This window comes from Acanthochromis polyacanthus, chromosome 3 (genome assembly GCF_021347895.1).
Source record: "Acanthochromis polyacanthus isolate Apoly-LR-REF ecotype Palm Island chromosome 3, KAUST_Apoly_ChrSc, whole genome shotgun sequence".
NCBI classification, from domain to species: domain Eukaryota; kingdom Metazoa; phylum Chordata; class Actinopteri; family Pomacentridae; genus Acanthochromis; species Acanthochromis polyacanthus.
Genome location: NC_067115.1, coordinates 23734382 through 23747865, shown reverse-complemented (window position 1 = coordinate 23747865; position 13484 = coordinate 23734382).

Below are 13484 nucleotides of genomic sequence, written 5' to 3'. Positions count from 1 at the left end.
AGAGGTATTAGGAGTGAGAGAGCAGGGGATTTGAGTCAAACAGGAGGAGAAGGAAGAGAGAATCTGACAAAACATACAAAGGAAAAGGATGGAGCAGGGCTGAGCTAATACATGTGCTGCATATTCATGACTTCTGCTGTGTTTGCAGCCCCACAGCTTGTCCTGTACAGATGCAGAAATATTCCTGAAGATGTGCAACAGCCAAATAAATTCCATGCTTTATTACTTAGTATTAGTTTATTTAGGGTTTTCTGGTTTGTTTCCACTTGGGAGATATTTTCATAGATCAAAACAAGAAATGAATTACTAGAGAAAACAATCAACAGATTAATGGACAAAGAAAATGTGTTTTCCAACATATATGTCTGAATTCCTCCAACATTACAAGATACATACAATTTAAATTCAGTTTTATTTATATAATGCCAATTACAGGTCAAATTGTCTCAAGACGCTTTATTTTTATATTTTTTTGTCATTTAAAATATGACAAAGTAAGAAATTTAAACCTCTTGACTAATCCAATTTATTATTTGGCTTTTAAGAGACTAATCGATAATTAAAATAACTTTCTCCACTAAAACTAATAAACATGAGGTAAAATAGAAGGAACAGATTTAAATCCTGCAGTCCCACGACGACAAGAATAAAGTTTCTCAACAAAAACTAAATTTGCTGGTGGATTCCATTAAAGTCCTAATAAATGATAATAAAGTGTGATACTAAAGGTTTGTGGTGCTAAAAATCTCAAAGATATCATGTTGAACATCTGGATGGAGGCTGATAAAAGTTGACCTCCCTTCATTTCTCTGCAGCCGACTTCATGGATTTTATGGATGCTGGTTAAAGACCTGCTCTTCTAGTCGTCTTCCTTCTAGTCGCTGTAAAAAGTCACTCCATCCTCGCCGACTTCAACACCTCTTCATGACAACTTGTTCTGCCTCCGACCTGGTGGAAACTCCAGAAACTTGGGAAATCCCGTAGAGACTCGAAGGACTCATGAAGACTTGAAGAACTCGTCGGGCGGGGGAAGGTGTGGTGGGTGGTGGGGGGAGGTGGGGGAGTAGAGGGGGAGGCCGCTACCCACCTCTCCTCCCACTCTCTGCCCTGACTCCACCCAGACTCCACCTTGGCTCCACCCATGTGGTCACTTTATTAGGAACAGAAACTACGATGTCAAAGGGACGACGAAATTATGTTTATTTATCTGATCTGTAGCTCAGTGAGTTAAGGGTTTGCCTGTAGAGCTGCTGGTTCAAGATTAGACCTTTCTTAAATTTTATCAAAGACAAACAAAGAAAAAGGCCAGTGGTGGGTCTTGAACAGGCCCGGGGTGGCTAATCGGGAGGACCGGGACAATTCCCGGTGGGGCGGTTTGATGTTCGGGTCGCAAGGGTCGGCGTTCAGTCATGGCATGGGGTTGATCATTATGCTGCTACCGCTGTTCCTGGGCCGCCTCCATTGGCAGCTCTTTTCTTTTTTTTGCAGATGGACCGTGACGTAACACGTTCGTGCACACGGTCAGAGGTGTTTGAAAGATGGAAAACAGGAAGAGCAAGGATGGTGTGGAGAAGGCAAGAAATAAAAACAGGAAAGCTCTGGAAACAGATGCAGCCGAATGTGTAGAAATTGGCAACTTTTCACTAAAGTTTGCGGTTTGAAACGACAAATGAGGCGGAGGAAACAGATACGGACTTTGTTGAACTTTGCAAACCACCGTTCAAGTCAATTATCAAGTCAATTAATTGTGTGTCATTGTGGCGTAAAACATAACGTTATATAATTTAAATAATCGTATGATGCGACCACATAACTGGGAAACTTTGTCCTGCAGCCCCTCAGAGTCAGAAGAAAGATCCAGCACCAAGCAGCAGCCAAGAGCCACAAGTCCAGAGTGGGAGGTAGGATTGTTCATTGAGTGAGTATTATTAGAATGAATATCATGAAGAATCTGGTGTAGACCTGCTTTGTATGAGAAGTGCCCTGAGATGCAAGATGATTCAGCTCTACGTTAATGAAACTGACCTGACGGCTTTGTAAAACGTGCAGATTTGTGCTGAGAATTTTAACCATTTTAAAAATGTGATTTAGTGTCAGAGGCAGAGCCAGTAGTGATGAGGGGATTACTGCTGTCAGTATGAAGGAACAGGTGAGCTGTTGGAACAGAGTGAACAAGCAAGCATTAGTTCCAATACTTTCTATGCCCAAACGATAGCAGTGACCCATTTTATTTTTTATCATTAAAAGACAGTAAATACACAAAGCCCACAATTGAAAGGGAATAGGATGAGATAAAAACATTTACCTTCATTACTGATGATGTCCAGTTTTAATAAAGTTCATGCTACTTTTATAAAATGATAAAAGTGAATAAATTGTATTTCTGTGATCTGTGTTTGATTTCTGTTTTTTCTCCTGTCATCCAGATGTTCAGAGGGAGCTGATGCCACATCTGGTCCAGCTGATGGAAGGTCTTGAAGTTCTCTGACTGAAGATGGTCCTCTCACTGGATTTAAGGTTCAGATGCTCAGGAACAAACTCCACCAATGAGCCAACAGGGAAGCTTTTGGTTTATTAAATGTTGCTATGAAGCATGAAGACTAAACTCTCCACAAGGATCCAAAATAAGTTCGACTTCTACATGAGAGCTTTAATTATTCTTCATCTACTTCCTGAAAAGTTCGGTCAATAAAAAAGGACAAAAACTATTATTTTCAGCAGAACTAAAGACAGATTTTGTGATTTTTCTGCTCACATGTTGTGTTGTTGTAAACTCACTCTTTCAAATAAATAGCCTCCTAACCCCCTGGAAACCAGCATCCTGTTTTTGTGTCGCTCCCCGGCGACCCTAGACAGCCGGTCGTAACGTTTTTTTGAGCAGCACATCATACTATGACGTTTATACAGTGATGGTTCTACTATGGAACCAGTTTGACATTTTCAGGCGTTCTATGTGTGAAAACTCTGAGATTTCAGGAATCAGAAGGTGGTTTTCACATCTGTTGTTAACTTTCTGTTTCCATGATCTGTGACCTTATGATCAGATTCTGTTTATACATTTATTACAAATGATGAAAGGAAAACATTGTAAAATGAGGGAAAATTCAAAAAAGCAGTAATTACAAGACATTCCAGTTCTTTTGAGTAACTTCACTAAAAAAAACAATTCAAATACAGAAGACATCCTTCTGAGAATTGTGCAAAAATCTATCACCACCACACATCCCATCTCTATACACCGCTTTATCCTCATTAGGGTCGCAGGGGGTGCTGGAGCCTATCTTAGCTGACTCAGGCGAAGGCAGGAGACACCCTGGACAGGTCGCCAGTCTGTCACAGGGTTACATATACAGACCAACAATCACAGTCACATTCACACCTACGGGCAATTTAGAGTTACCAATTAACCTCAGCATATTTTTGGACTGTGGGAGGAAGCCAGAGTGCCCGGAGAAAACCGACGCATGCTCAGGGAGAACATGCAAACTCCATGCAGAAAGATCCCAGGCCCAGAGGCATGAAAGTCCAGGGCTGAAAATGAGTCCCATTCTTTCCCTGGTCTTGAACCTACTACCTTCCACTTGGTAGTCTCTCTTCTTACCCCCTGAGCTACTCACTCAGATACTAATTCTTCTTTTTTTGCATATTTATCATCTATTTTTTGTTGTTTTCGAGATTTTTTTTTAACTTGAGTCTCGGCTCGACCATTTTTCTCAGGGGGTTGGACTTCAACCTTTGTGCTTGAGGGTTGAACCCTCAGTTCCAAGACTTTCCAAAGCCTCGATACCTCCCGAGTCCTCAGGACCTGAGCTTTCACCCAGTCTGAGGGCTGAAAATTTTTAAGTCCCACATTTAGACAGTTTGAGGGCTGAGATTCAAGAAGTTCCCGAGTAGTCCTCTGTTAGTTTGAACTTTTAGGCAGTCAGAGGGCTGAAATCTTTAAAGCTTCTCAGCACTTCTCTATTAGTTTGAAATTTCTGGTTAACAGAAGCCTTAAAACTTGTGACTATGAGTCTTGATTTCACATTTAGACCATCGATCTGAGTTCTTCTCAGACCTTCACCTGTGGGTTCTTTAGAAATCCTGATCAAACTTTGATTATCGTCACTGAACAGTAAAGTTTGTGGAGATCAGAAGGTAACATTAGTTTGATTGATGCCTTCAACTACTAGTAGACTTTATCTGGAAAGCAGTTTTCTGAAATGAGCTCTTAGTAAATCTGTCCACAATGAAACCAAGAACACAGAAAGAGGAAATGTTTGAAGAAACAACTTGATGTTTTCATTTCAGACTAGAAAACGCTTTAAGAGCTATATCTAATTTTGCTCTCTTTGATCGTTTTATTGTCTCTTCTGTTTAATTTGGTCTTCTAAAGTCTAACTGGTGTCTTTTCAAATGTTTTGTCTTTAGTTTGATTCTTCTTAAATGTTTAGTTTTGCTCTTTTCTCACCTTCTATTCTTTTCTAATGTATGATTTGATTTTGAAATGTTTTGTCTTTTTAATGTCTAGTTGTTTTTTTAAATGTTTTATCAGCTTGTTTGAAAAATTTCCTTTTCTTTTTAAATGTTTGATTTTTAAATTAAATCTTTGCTAAGGTTTTTCCATTTAAATGTTTTACCACCTTTTAATGTTTAATTTTCTTTTTAAATGCTTCATTGTATTTTCTGTTTAATTCCAAGTTTTATTGTCTTTAAGATTTAATTTTCTAAATAAACATTTATTTTTATTTAAATGTTTTGTCTTTTTAAAGGTTTAATCATCCATTTAAATGTTTTGCATTTTTAAAAATGTTTAATATTCTTCTTGTTTAATTGTATTTTTTAAATGTTTAATTATCTAAAATATTTAATCTTTAATGTTTAATATTTTTGTTTAAAAATGTGTTTAATTTAATAATTACATGTTTTGTAACTTCTGTTTAATTATCTAATTAAATATTTTCTGTGTTTAATATAAATTATATTTAACGTTTAATTATCTTTTTAAAAGTTTTATTGTATTAAATATTTGTTTTCCTTTGATTTAATTGCTTTTAAAATGTAATTTATTTCTTTTATCTTATTTCTGTCAGGATTTTATTCACAACCTTAAAAATGAAACAAACCCTTTAATCACAATGAAAATACTTCTCTTGTCACAATCATGAGTTAGTTATTATTATTCAGTTTATCAATTCAACTTTATTTGTTTAGCACCTTTCACACAGATGACAAATCTAAACAAGCAAAGAGAAAAAATGATGCTAAAACTGTGATTAAAATTCAAAAACATTTTTTAAAAAAAAGATTTAACATGGTAATAAAATATTTTGTGTCCAGGGGATGGAGGGAGTTTATTGAAGTGTTCTTGGGCTCACACAGTAAATCATTTAAAATAGAAACTTGATATTCAGTCTAAGGAAAGTGCAGAGCGACAGAAGAACCAACAATATCTCCTGTTTTCTCCTTTAATTAGCCGACTCTTCTGGTGCTTTCAGACCAAAGAACTACAGACTCTTCACAACCTGCTCAAACTCTTGGTACAGGACCTCACCACACGGGTCAAGAAGGTTTCCTTCTCATTTCTACTTTGAAGCTCACCTTCTCCTGCTCAAACTGCTGACAAATGTTTTTGCTGCTCTAAAGTCTGGTCTCCAGAACTTCCTAAAAACTCTCAAAGTCTCTTCTGCTGCAGGTTGCTTTGTAGAACTGTTCCAGAAAACCTCACTAAACTCAATAGTTTTTTTTTTTATCACTGTGCAGATCAAGCAAATCTTTTAAAAATATATCCACAGTGTCGCTAAATGGCGAGCCAGTCTTCTGATGGTCCTCCAACTGTGGGCTCATCAAATGAAGAGAAACTCTCTGACACACTCACGGTGGAAAAAAATCTGGTTTGACCTTATCACAGAAGACATTTGGGCCTTGCACAATGAACCTCTACATGCTTCTCATTGCCCTTTACAGCAGCGTCCATTTTCACACACATGCACACACATAGGAATCACAGAGATGCAGCTACACAATGACAATAGTAAAAAAAAAAAAAAGTCCAGACTTGTGCAGAGTCCTCATGTGCTGCGTCTCACTCATTAAGGCTCCGGACACCAGAAATGATGCGACACGTAGTTCCATGTAAAGTTTTTTTTCCTCACTCGGTCCGTCACTCACAATCACCCTCTCACACAGATACTACATGTAACAAATGTCAGACGTGAGAACAGCATGTGTGTGTGTGTGTGTGTGTGTGTGTGTGTGTGTGTGTGTGTGTGTGTGTGTGCTTGGATGTCGGACCATTGACAGGCATGGAAGCAGCTTGTTGAACTAATAGCCTAACTAATGTGTCTACATTCCTCCTCCCTCCCTCCTTGCCTCCCTCACCCCCTCTGCTAAAACTGACATCTATGCGCTGAGCAGAGAGACGAGGGAGGGAGAAGAGGAAGAAAAAGAGGGAAAAAAGAGGAGAGAAGTGGGTTGACAAGCGGCAGACCCTATCGCCCTCCCGTCTGACTCCGTCTATCTCCCCCTTTCCTCCCAGAGGGTTTGTCTCTGAGGATAGTGCTATGATGAATAGGCCTGTCTAAGCTAACCTAGCAGAGACCAATTAGAGAGAAAGAGAGAGAAGTAAAAGAAGAAAGATATAAAGAGAAAAAACAATGAGAGAAACTCAAGCAAAGGGAGAGACAGAAAGAGAAAAGAGGGTATGGAGAGGAAGGGCAGATACATTAAAAAAAGGAGGTAGGAGGACTAGGGTAAAGTGGAAAGTTGAAGACAGTGCATGTTGGGAGTACTGTTGTCTCCATGTATGTGTGATTGTGTGTGTGGCTGAGCGAGCTGTCAGTGCTGAGGGAGACGCAGTGTGAGCGAGGCCGGCCTCCCAAGTCTTAACCTCGTCTGCTGCTGCAGGAGAGGCTTTGACAGCAGAGAGGCACAAACAGGACTGACCCTCGCAAAAACATTTCCTCCTCCTTCTCCTCCTCCTCCTTCAGGGAAACCTTTCACCGCTGCCCTCCTTGTTCTACGTGCTCCTCCTCCCTCCCTCTTCCTGCTGATTGTCCTGTTAGCCTGATACTTTAAGCAGCTCGATATCCCCTCGATATCTTGAGCTGATAGATTAAGTTTCACTGATATTTTGATATGACTAAATGTACTAATAACTGCTAATAAAGGCATCTGTGATTGCTCTTTTTTCTTTGACTCACAATTTTTTTATTTGTGATCTTTTTCTTGTGATTCATTCCATGGTTAGGGTTAGGAGGTAGGGTTGCAGGATGATAACTACTGTTACGTCTCTGTGAATGTAGGGAATGAGGGCACTGATTGATCAAGCAACAAAAAACTATTTATTTACAATTAAAGCAAAAATAAATTAACTTAAAGCAACCTTCTTAATAAAAATAATGAAGGCAATCCAAATTGCACCACATGCCTGACTGAGGGAAGACACCACACCGCTCACAAGCTGCTGATCTGGACGACTGGCAACACTGATTGGGCTTGTCTGGCTTTTAAGCTCTCTGGTAATTAACCACGCCTGACGAACGTCAGCGGGGTTACTGCATTCGGTGCGGCATCTGGCTGGCTGGGTAAGTATGTATGTATGTATGTATGTGGCTATGTCCGTTCTGATATCTCTGCAAGTGCTGAAGTCAGGATAATCAAACTTGGCACTGAAGATCAGTCTAAGGTCCCCTGCTCAGTTGTGGAGTTACAGGTCAGCAGATCAAGTAGGAAGGGAGATACGTACGATGATCAAAATTGATACATATTGCATCATTTGTATAGGGAGGACAGGGTTTTCGCCAGTAGAGGGCGTGGTTCTGCCCTCTCCCGAGGGCTTGTCTAGTTGCAGAGTGGCCACAGGTACACCTGGCCACTCCTCCTGCTGCACTTCAGGGCTGAAACAACTACACATGCATAATTCTTCTTATTTGAGTCATAGTTAACTTGGTGAAGCAGCAGTCAGTCAGTGCAACAGGTTTCCTGTTCACTCCCTGCAATGTCCACAACCAGGATATAAGTAGCTAATTTGTGTGAAAAATAAAAATGCAAGATGTTTGAAAAATCCTGATTCTATCTTTGTGGAAGGTATGAGAGATAAAAGATTTAATGAAAGTGGGGATCCAAATGTTATAATAAAACATGTCAAATATCTAAACTAGTGATCCTAAAAGATACATTAGAAGGCAATTGATTTTCTCCTTTTGATTCACTTCTAACCAGCACAGATTGACGATGAGTCCTATATATATATATATATATATGTATATATATATATATATATATATATATATATGTATACATATATGTATACATATATATACACTCATTGGCCTCTTTATTAGGTACACCTTGCTAGTAAAAGGTTAGACCCCCTTCTGCCTTCAGAACCATCGTAATTCTTGTTGGCATACTTTCAAGAAGGTGTTGGAAACATTCCTCAGAGGTTTTGGTCCATATTGGCATGATAGCATCACACAGTTGTTGCAGATTTGTGGGCTGAGCATCCACGATGCAAATCTCCTGTTCCACCACATCCCAAAGGTTCTATTGGATTGAAATCTAGTGACTGTGGAGGTCAATAGCGTACAGTGAACTCATTGTAATTTTCAGAAAACTGTTTGAGATGATTTGAGCTTGGTGACATGATGCATTATCCTGCTGGAAGCAGCCATCAGAAGATGGTCCACTGTGGTCATAAAGGGATGGACATGGTTAGCACCAATACTCAGGTAGGCTGTGGTGTTTAAACGATGCTCATTTGGTATTAAGGGGCCCAAAGTGTGCCAAGAAAAGATTCCCCTCACCATTACACCACCACCATTTCACCACCACATCATGTTTTCCTGCTGCTGATTCTGATCATCTGAATGTCACAGCTGAAATAGAGGCTCATCAGATCAGGAAACATTTTCCAACCTTCCATTGTCCGATTTTGGTGAGCCTGTGTGATTTGTAGCCTCAGTTTCCTGTTCTTAGCTGACAGGAGTGGAACCCGGTGTGGTCTTCTACTGCTGCTGTAGCCCATCTTCTTTAAGTTTGGACATGTTGTGCATTCAGAGATGGTGTTATGCATTCCTTGGTTTAAACCAGTGGTTATCTGAGTTACTGTTGCCTTTCCATCATCTCCAATCAGTTTTTCTCCTTTTCAGATCATTCTCTGTAAATCCTAGAGATGGTTGTGTAAGAAAATCCCTTTACTCAGACCAGGCCGTCTAGCACCAATAACCATGCCACGTTCAAAGTCACTTAAATCTCCTTTCTCCTCCCTTCTGATGCTCGATTTGAACTTCAGCAAGTTGTCTTGACCGCATCTACATGCCTAAATACATTGAGTAGCGCCATGTGATTGGCTGATTAGCTATTTGTGTTAACGACCAATTGAACAGGAGTGGGTGTATATTGTCAGTCACAAATCTCCTAGCTAATTGTCCATTACTGGCCAAAGGATTACAGGCCTTGAGGTTTGAAGAGTTGTGAAACAGCCCAGCTGACTCAAGATGGTAATGGTGGTGAAAATTTCTAGAAATAGATCTCAAGACTTCATTGTAAATACCTGATAAGTGTTGTTGTAGACCTCCTCCCCCTGTTTAGAGATGGCAAATACAGTTTAACTTAATTGGCTTCCTTCACATTCCTCTGAAAATATCTGTCTTCTTTGTCCAGTATGTGAACATTGTCACCCTCAAAGAAGTGTTCATTTTCCTTTAGATAGAGCTGGACTGCTGGATCTCATCTATGACACCACTGAGAGGGTACTTATGATGCAGTCTTGAGATCTCTACTTAAAAAACTTCACAGTTTTTAACATCTTGAGTCAACCTGGCAGTTTTACAATCATTCACACCTTAGCCATGTGATTTAGGGCAACAATATATGTATCAACAATATATGTATTTGGAACTTCCCATTGATCATTTGGAACTAAAGAAAACTTTTTGGATGAGAGGTGAAACATCTTTATGAACTAAAAAGAGAAAACCAGTTGCCTTATACTGAAGCTCTTAGAATCACTAGTTTAGATATTTAGCATGTCTTTATTTTGCATTTGGATCTTCACTTGCATTAGACCTTTCTCTCACACCGTCAAAAAAAATGTGAGTCTTCAGTCATTAATAGGCCATTAACAATGGGTATTGGGGGTGACAACATACCGGTACATCTGAGGTTCCCCATCAGTCTCCTGTTGGTTCTTGAAGAACCAAAAAGTGAAGTCCACTTGCCCTCTACGGAGGCTTTTAGCATTACCATGACCTGGCTGATTCTGAAACTACTACATAGACATCTAAACTACAGGATTACACTTTATCATTTCTTCTGGCCTCCTCCCTTCTCTGACATTCCCCGTCATCTCTGCCATGTTCATTTCGTTTCAGATTTACCATAGCAGCTTCAGATAAATAGTGTTTGTGTTGTAAGATGTGGTTGTGAATCAGACAGCTGGACTTTTTTTATAGCTCTAATATATCCAACTTGGCACAGAAGTGTCCAAAAATCAAACAAACATGAATTCCAAATGTCATCTTTAATTTGTCAGTCAAGGAATTCAATGCAGATTTAATGGATATAGTGCTTTACTGCTAACCCTTTGCATTAGAAGCATTTGCCAGTCCTAAACATGGGGGCCTCTGCCATCTCTGTGATGTAAACACAGCATTATACTGGAAAACTTTGCAGCTGCAGTCTGGCCTGGGATCAAATCTGACTAACACTTCCTCGCCTGTGTCTGCCAAGCTCATTTTCCTGCTTCAAACAAACATTTGATAAATGGCCTCCCCGCTCTCCTCTTACTAAATAGGCCAACGCTCCCCGTCCTCTTCCTCACCCTCCTCCAGACGATCTCTGTCGTCCTTTTCCCATCTCTGAGACAATTACAAACATCCTGCTTCCCATTTATCACAAACAATTAAACAGCATGGACTCAGGCTACTTCATAAGCAGAGAGGAGAGGGCGAGGAGAGCGGGGAGGAGACGAATGCGAGTGGAATGAAGTAGAGTCAACAGTGAGAAAGAGAGAGGAAGGCTGACAGCACAATTAAGGTTTTTAATTCTCTGCTTGAGTGGGCCAGTCCAGTCTTTATGCTAATTAGGATGCCACGGCCATGTAATAAATCTCTATGATCCAGCCTCATTTCCCCTCTGTCTCTCTGTCTCTTTCACACACACTCACACACACTTCCAACAGCGCAGAAAGTTCACCCATTACTTTTTACGGCTACACCCTTTGCCTGAAGTGTTAATAGTTTTGATAAAATTGTTGTTTTTTTTGTGCAATTTTAATGCCTCCCTGAGATCAGAGAGCCACAGTTTGTCTGCACATGCTGTTTACTGGTTGGGCAAGCATTCTCCGCCTTGGCTCAACGCCTCCACCACATGTAGTTTCTCTCCCTGTTAACTCCCTTTATTAGTGTTTTTCAGGAATATGGTTTGCATGCGCTGCGCTGTTGGACTGCACTGTATAAACATGCACACATTAAAAGCGCCGACGCAATGAATGCAGAAAATTTTCTCTTATTCCTCTCTCCACTTCTCTTATCCTCTCATCTCCATTTGACAGACATGTCTAATGATAACATCTGCAGATGGGAAGCCAACAGCACAACAATCCGCAGATAATTGGGGGGCCACATTAAAAGACGACAAGAGAGAAAATGAGACGGATAGATAAGTGGACTACTGCAGGCTGTTTGTTAAAGCAGAAACTATATATTTTCACCCTCATTTAGATCACGAGGACTCACACTTTTATTTTTTCCTTCGCTTCCTTATAAGGTGTCTCAAAGCCAATTTAAACACAGAATCCGTGTAAAGAAACTACAGTTTCACATTTATTACATAAACGAAGGTAAAAGCAAGTCCAAATGAACTGAGGGGTATTTTTTGAGTCAAAGAAGCACACAATAACATCACCATGCATACAACAGAAATCAGCCTTGCAGCGCGACTCGACGGCCAAATATTCTTAGTTTGGTTTTGGTTTCATGCTCTTCCAGTTTCCTCTGCTGGTGCGACTCTTTCTTATTGGAGGTGTCCCTGTTAGCCATCTTCTGCTGGGTCAAAATGGCCATCACCCCAACCACCAAGGCCAGGTGAAGCAGGTACAGGGCGACACGGAGACAGGTCAGCAGCAAGGAGATGCATATGGAAGCAACACACCAAGGCAAAGCTAGGAGCAGCAGCAGGGAGGAGTAGATAGAGCTGAGGACGAGAGCCGGGACGGACAGGACCAACCTGAGCAGCGTGGAGGCCAACCAGGAGTACAGAGATAGGGGAGATAGGAGGAAAGAGACTGTTGCCTGGCTCATGGATGCTGCCTGAAAGAGAAGAATGTGACGTAAAAGGATGATATATAACAGCACTAAATAGGAACTGATGTCTGTTATAGCAACCAGAAGCACAAAGCAGCAATACTATTGATTTTCAGTGTTTCTGTTCATCATATTAGCTTTCTTTTTGCTCCGTTTTTGGTCTCCTCCACCTCGCTTTCTGGCTTTTTAGCTGCTATATCCAGCTAGTTTCTGATTGTGTCGGAGCAGGTAGTGTCCAATCAGCTGCTGTCCATTGGAGCACAGTGAATATAAACCAGAACAGTAATATTGTAAGCTGGACACCTAAACAGTGAGCAGAGCTGCAGGGTCAGATTATAATGATTAGTTTCAGTCATTTAGAGCTTTCACATACAGATTCTCTTGTCATTTAGTCTTTTTCAGAACTACTCAGTTTAAAATGAATTTGTTCACTTTTTTGGCACTAGTTCGACACACAGGAAACGAAGGCACAACAAATGCTTCCATCTGAACTGAACTGCTCGTGTTGCAGTTATGTGGAAGTTCTGCAACTTATTTAACTTAAAGGACTTTTTGAGGTGTAAAGAGGCAAGTGTCCAGTATTTTTTTGGAAGAAATGTTGGAGAAAACGTTTTTAAAACTCAGCAGAATTGTTGGTGACAATGTGTGTTTTTAATATTTCACATTTTTCAATTACAGCACTTGCAGCACATGTGAGCCAAACAACTTCCTTCATCCGTTTCCATCCACCTACCTCACAAGCAGTTCCATGTAAGTCGCCACTAGACGTCTGAGCCTTCTGAAGCCCTGAAAAGTTATCAATGTACAGTTACACTGACAGGAGAACAAAAAGAAAACAAGCAAAGCTGTTGGATCATATCAGTGTTATAGTATTCTTCAAGAACCATCGACTCACAAAGGAAAAGAAGAGCAAGAGCGATTGCAAGCAAAAGCCTCATTTCTCCTCCAAACTTCCACAAACCTGAAAACAAGCAGAAACAATGAAACACAAACCTGCTATAATCTTGAATAATATCTGCACATTTTACCAAAGAGCTGCTTTTCTACTCACCCAACACTGCTACCAAACGGCTCCTTTCACTCTGCCCTATATTCTGCAGACTTTTTCAGCTTTAATAAAGTAATCCTCTTGTGTTTAAGGGGAAACACACATGCTCTCTTGTACTAGCTTTCAAACAAGCAGGGACTGAACTGCAC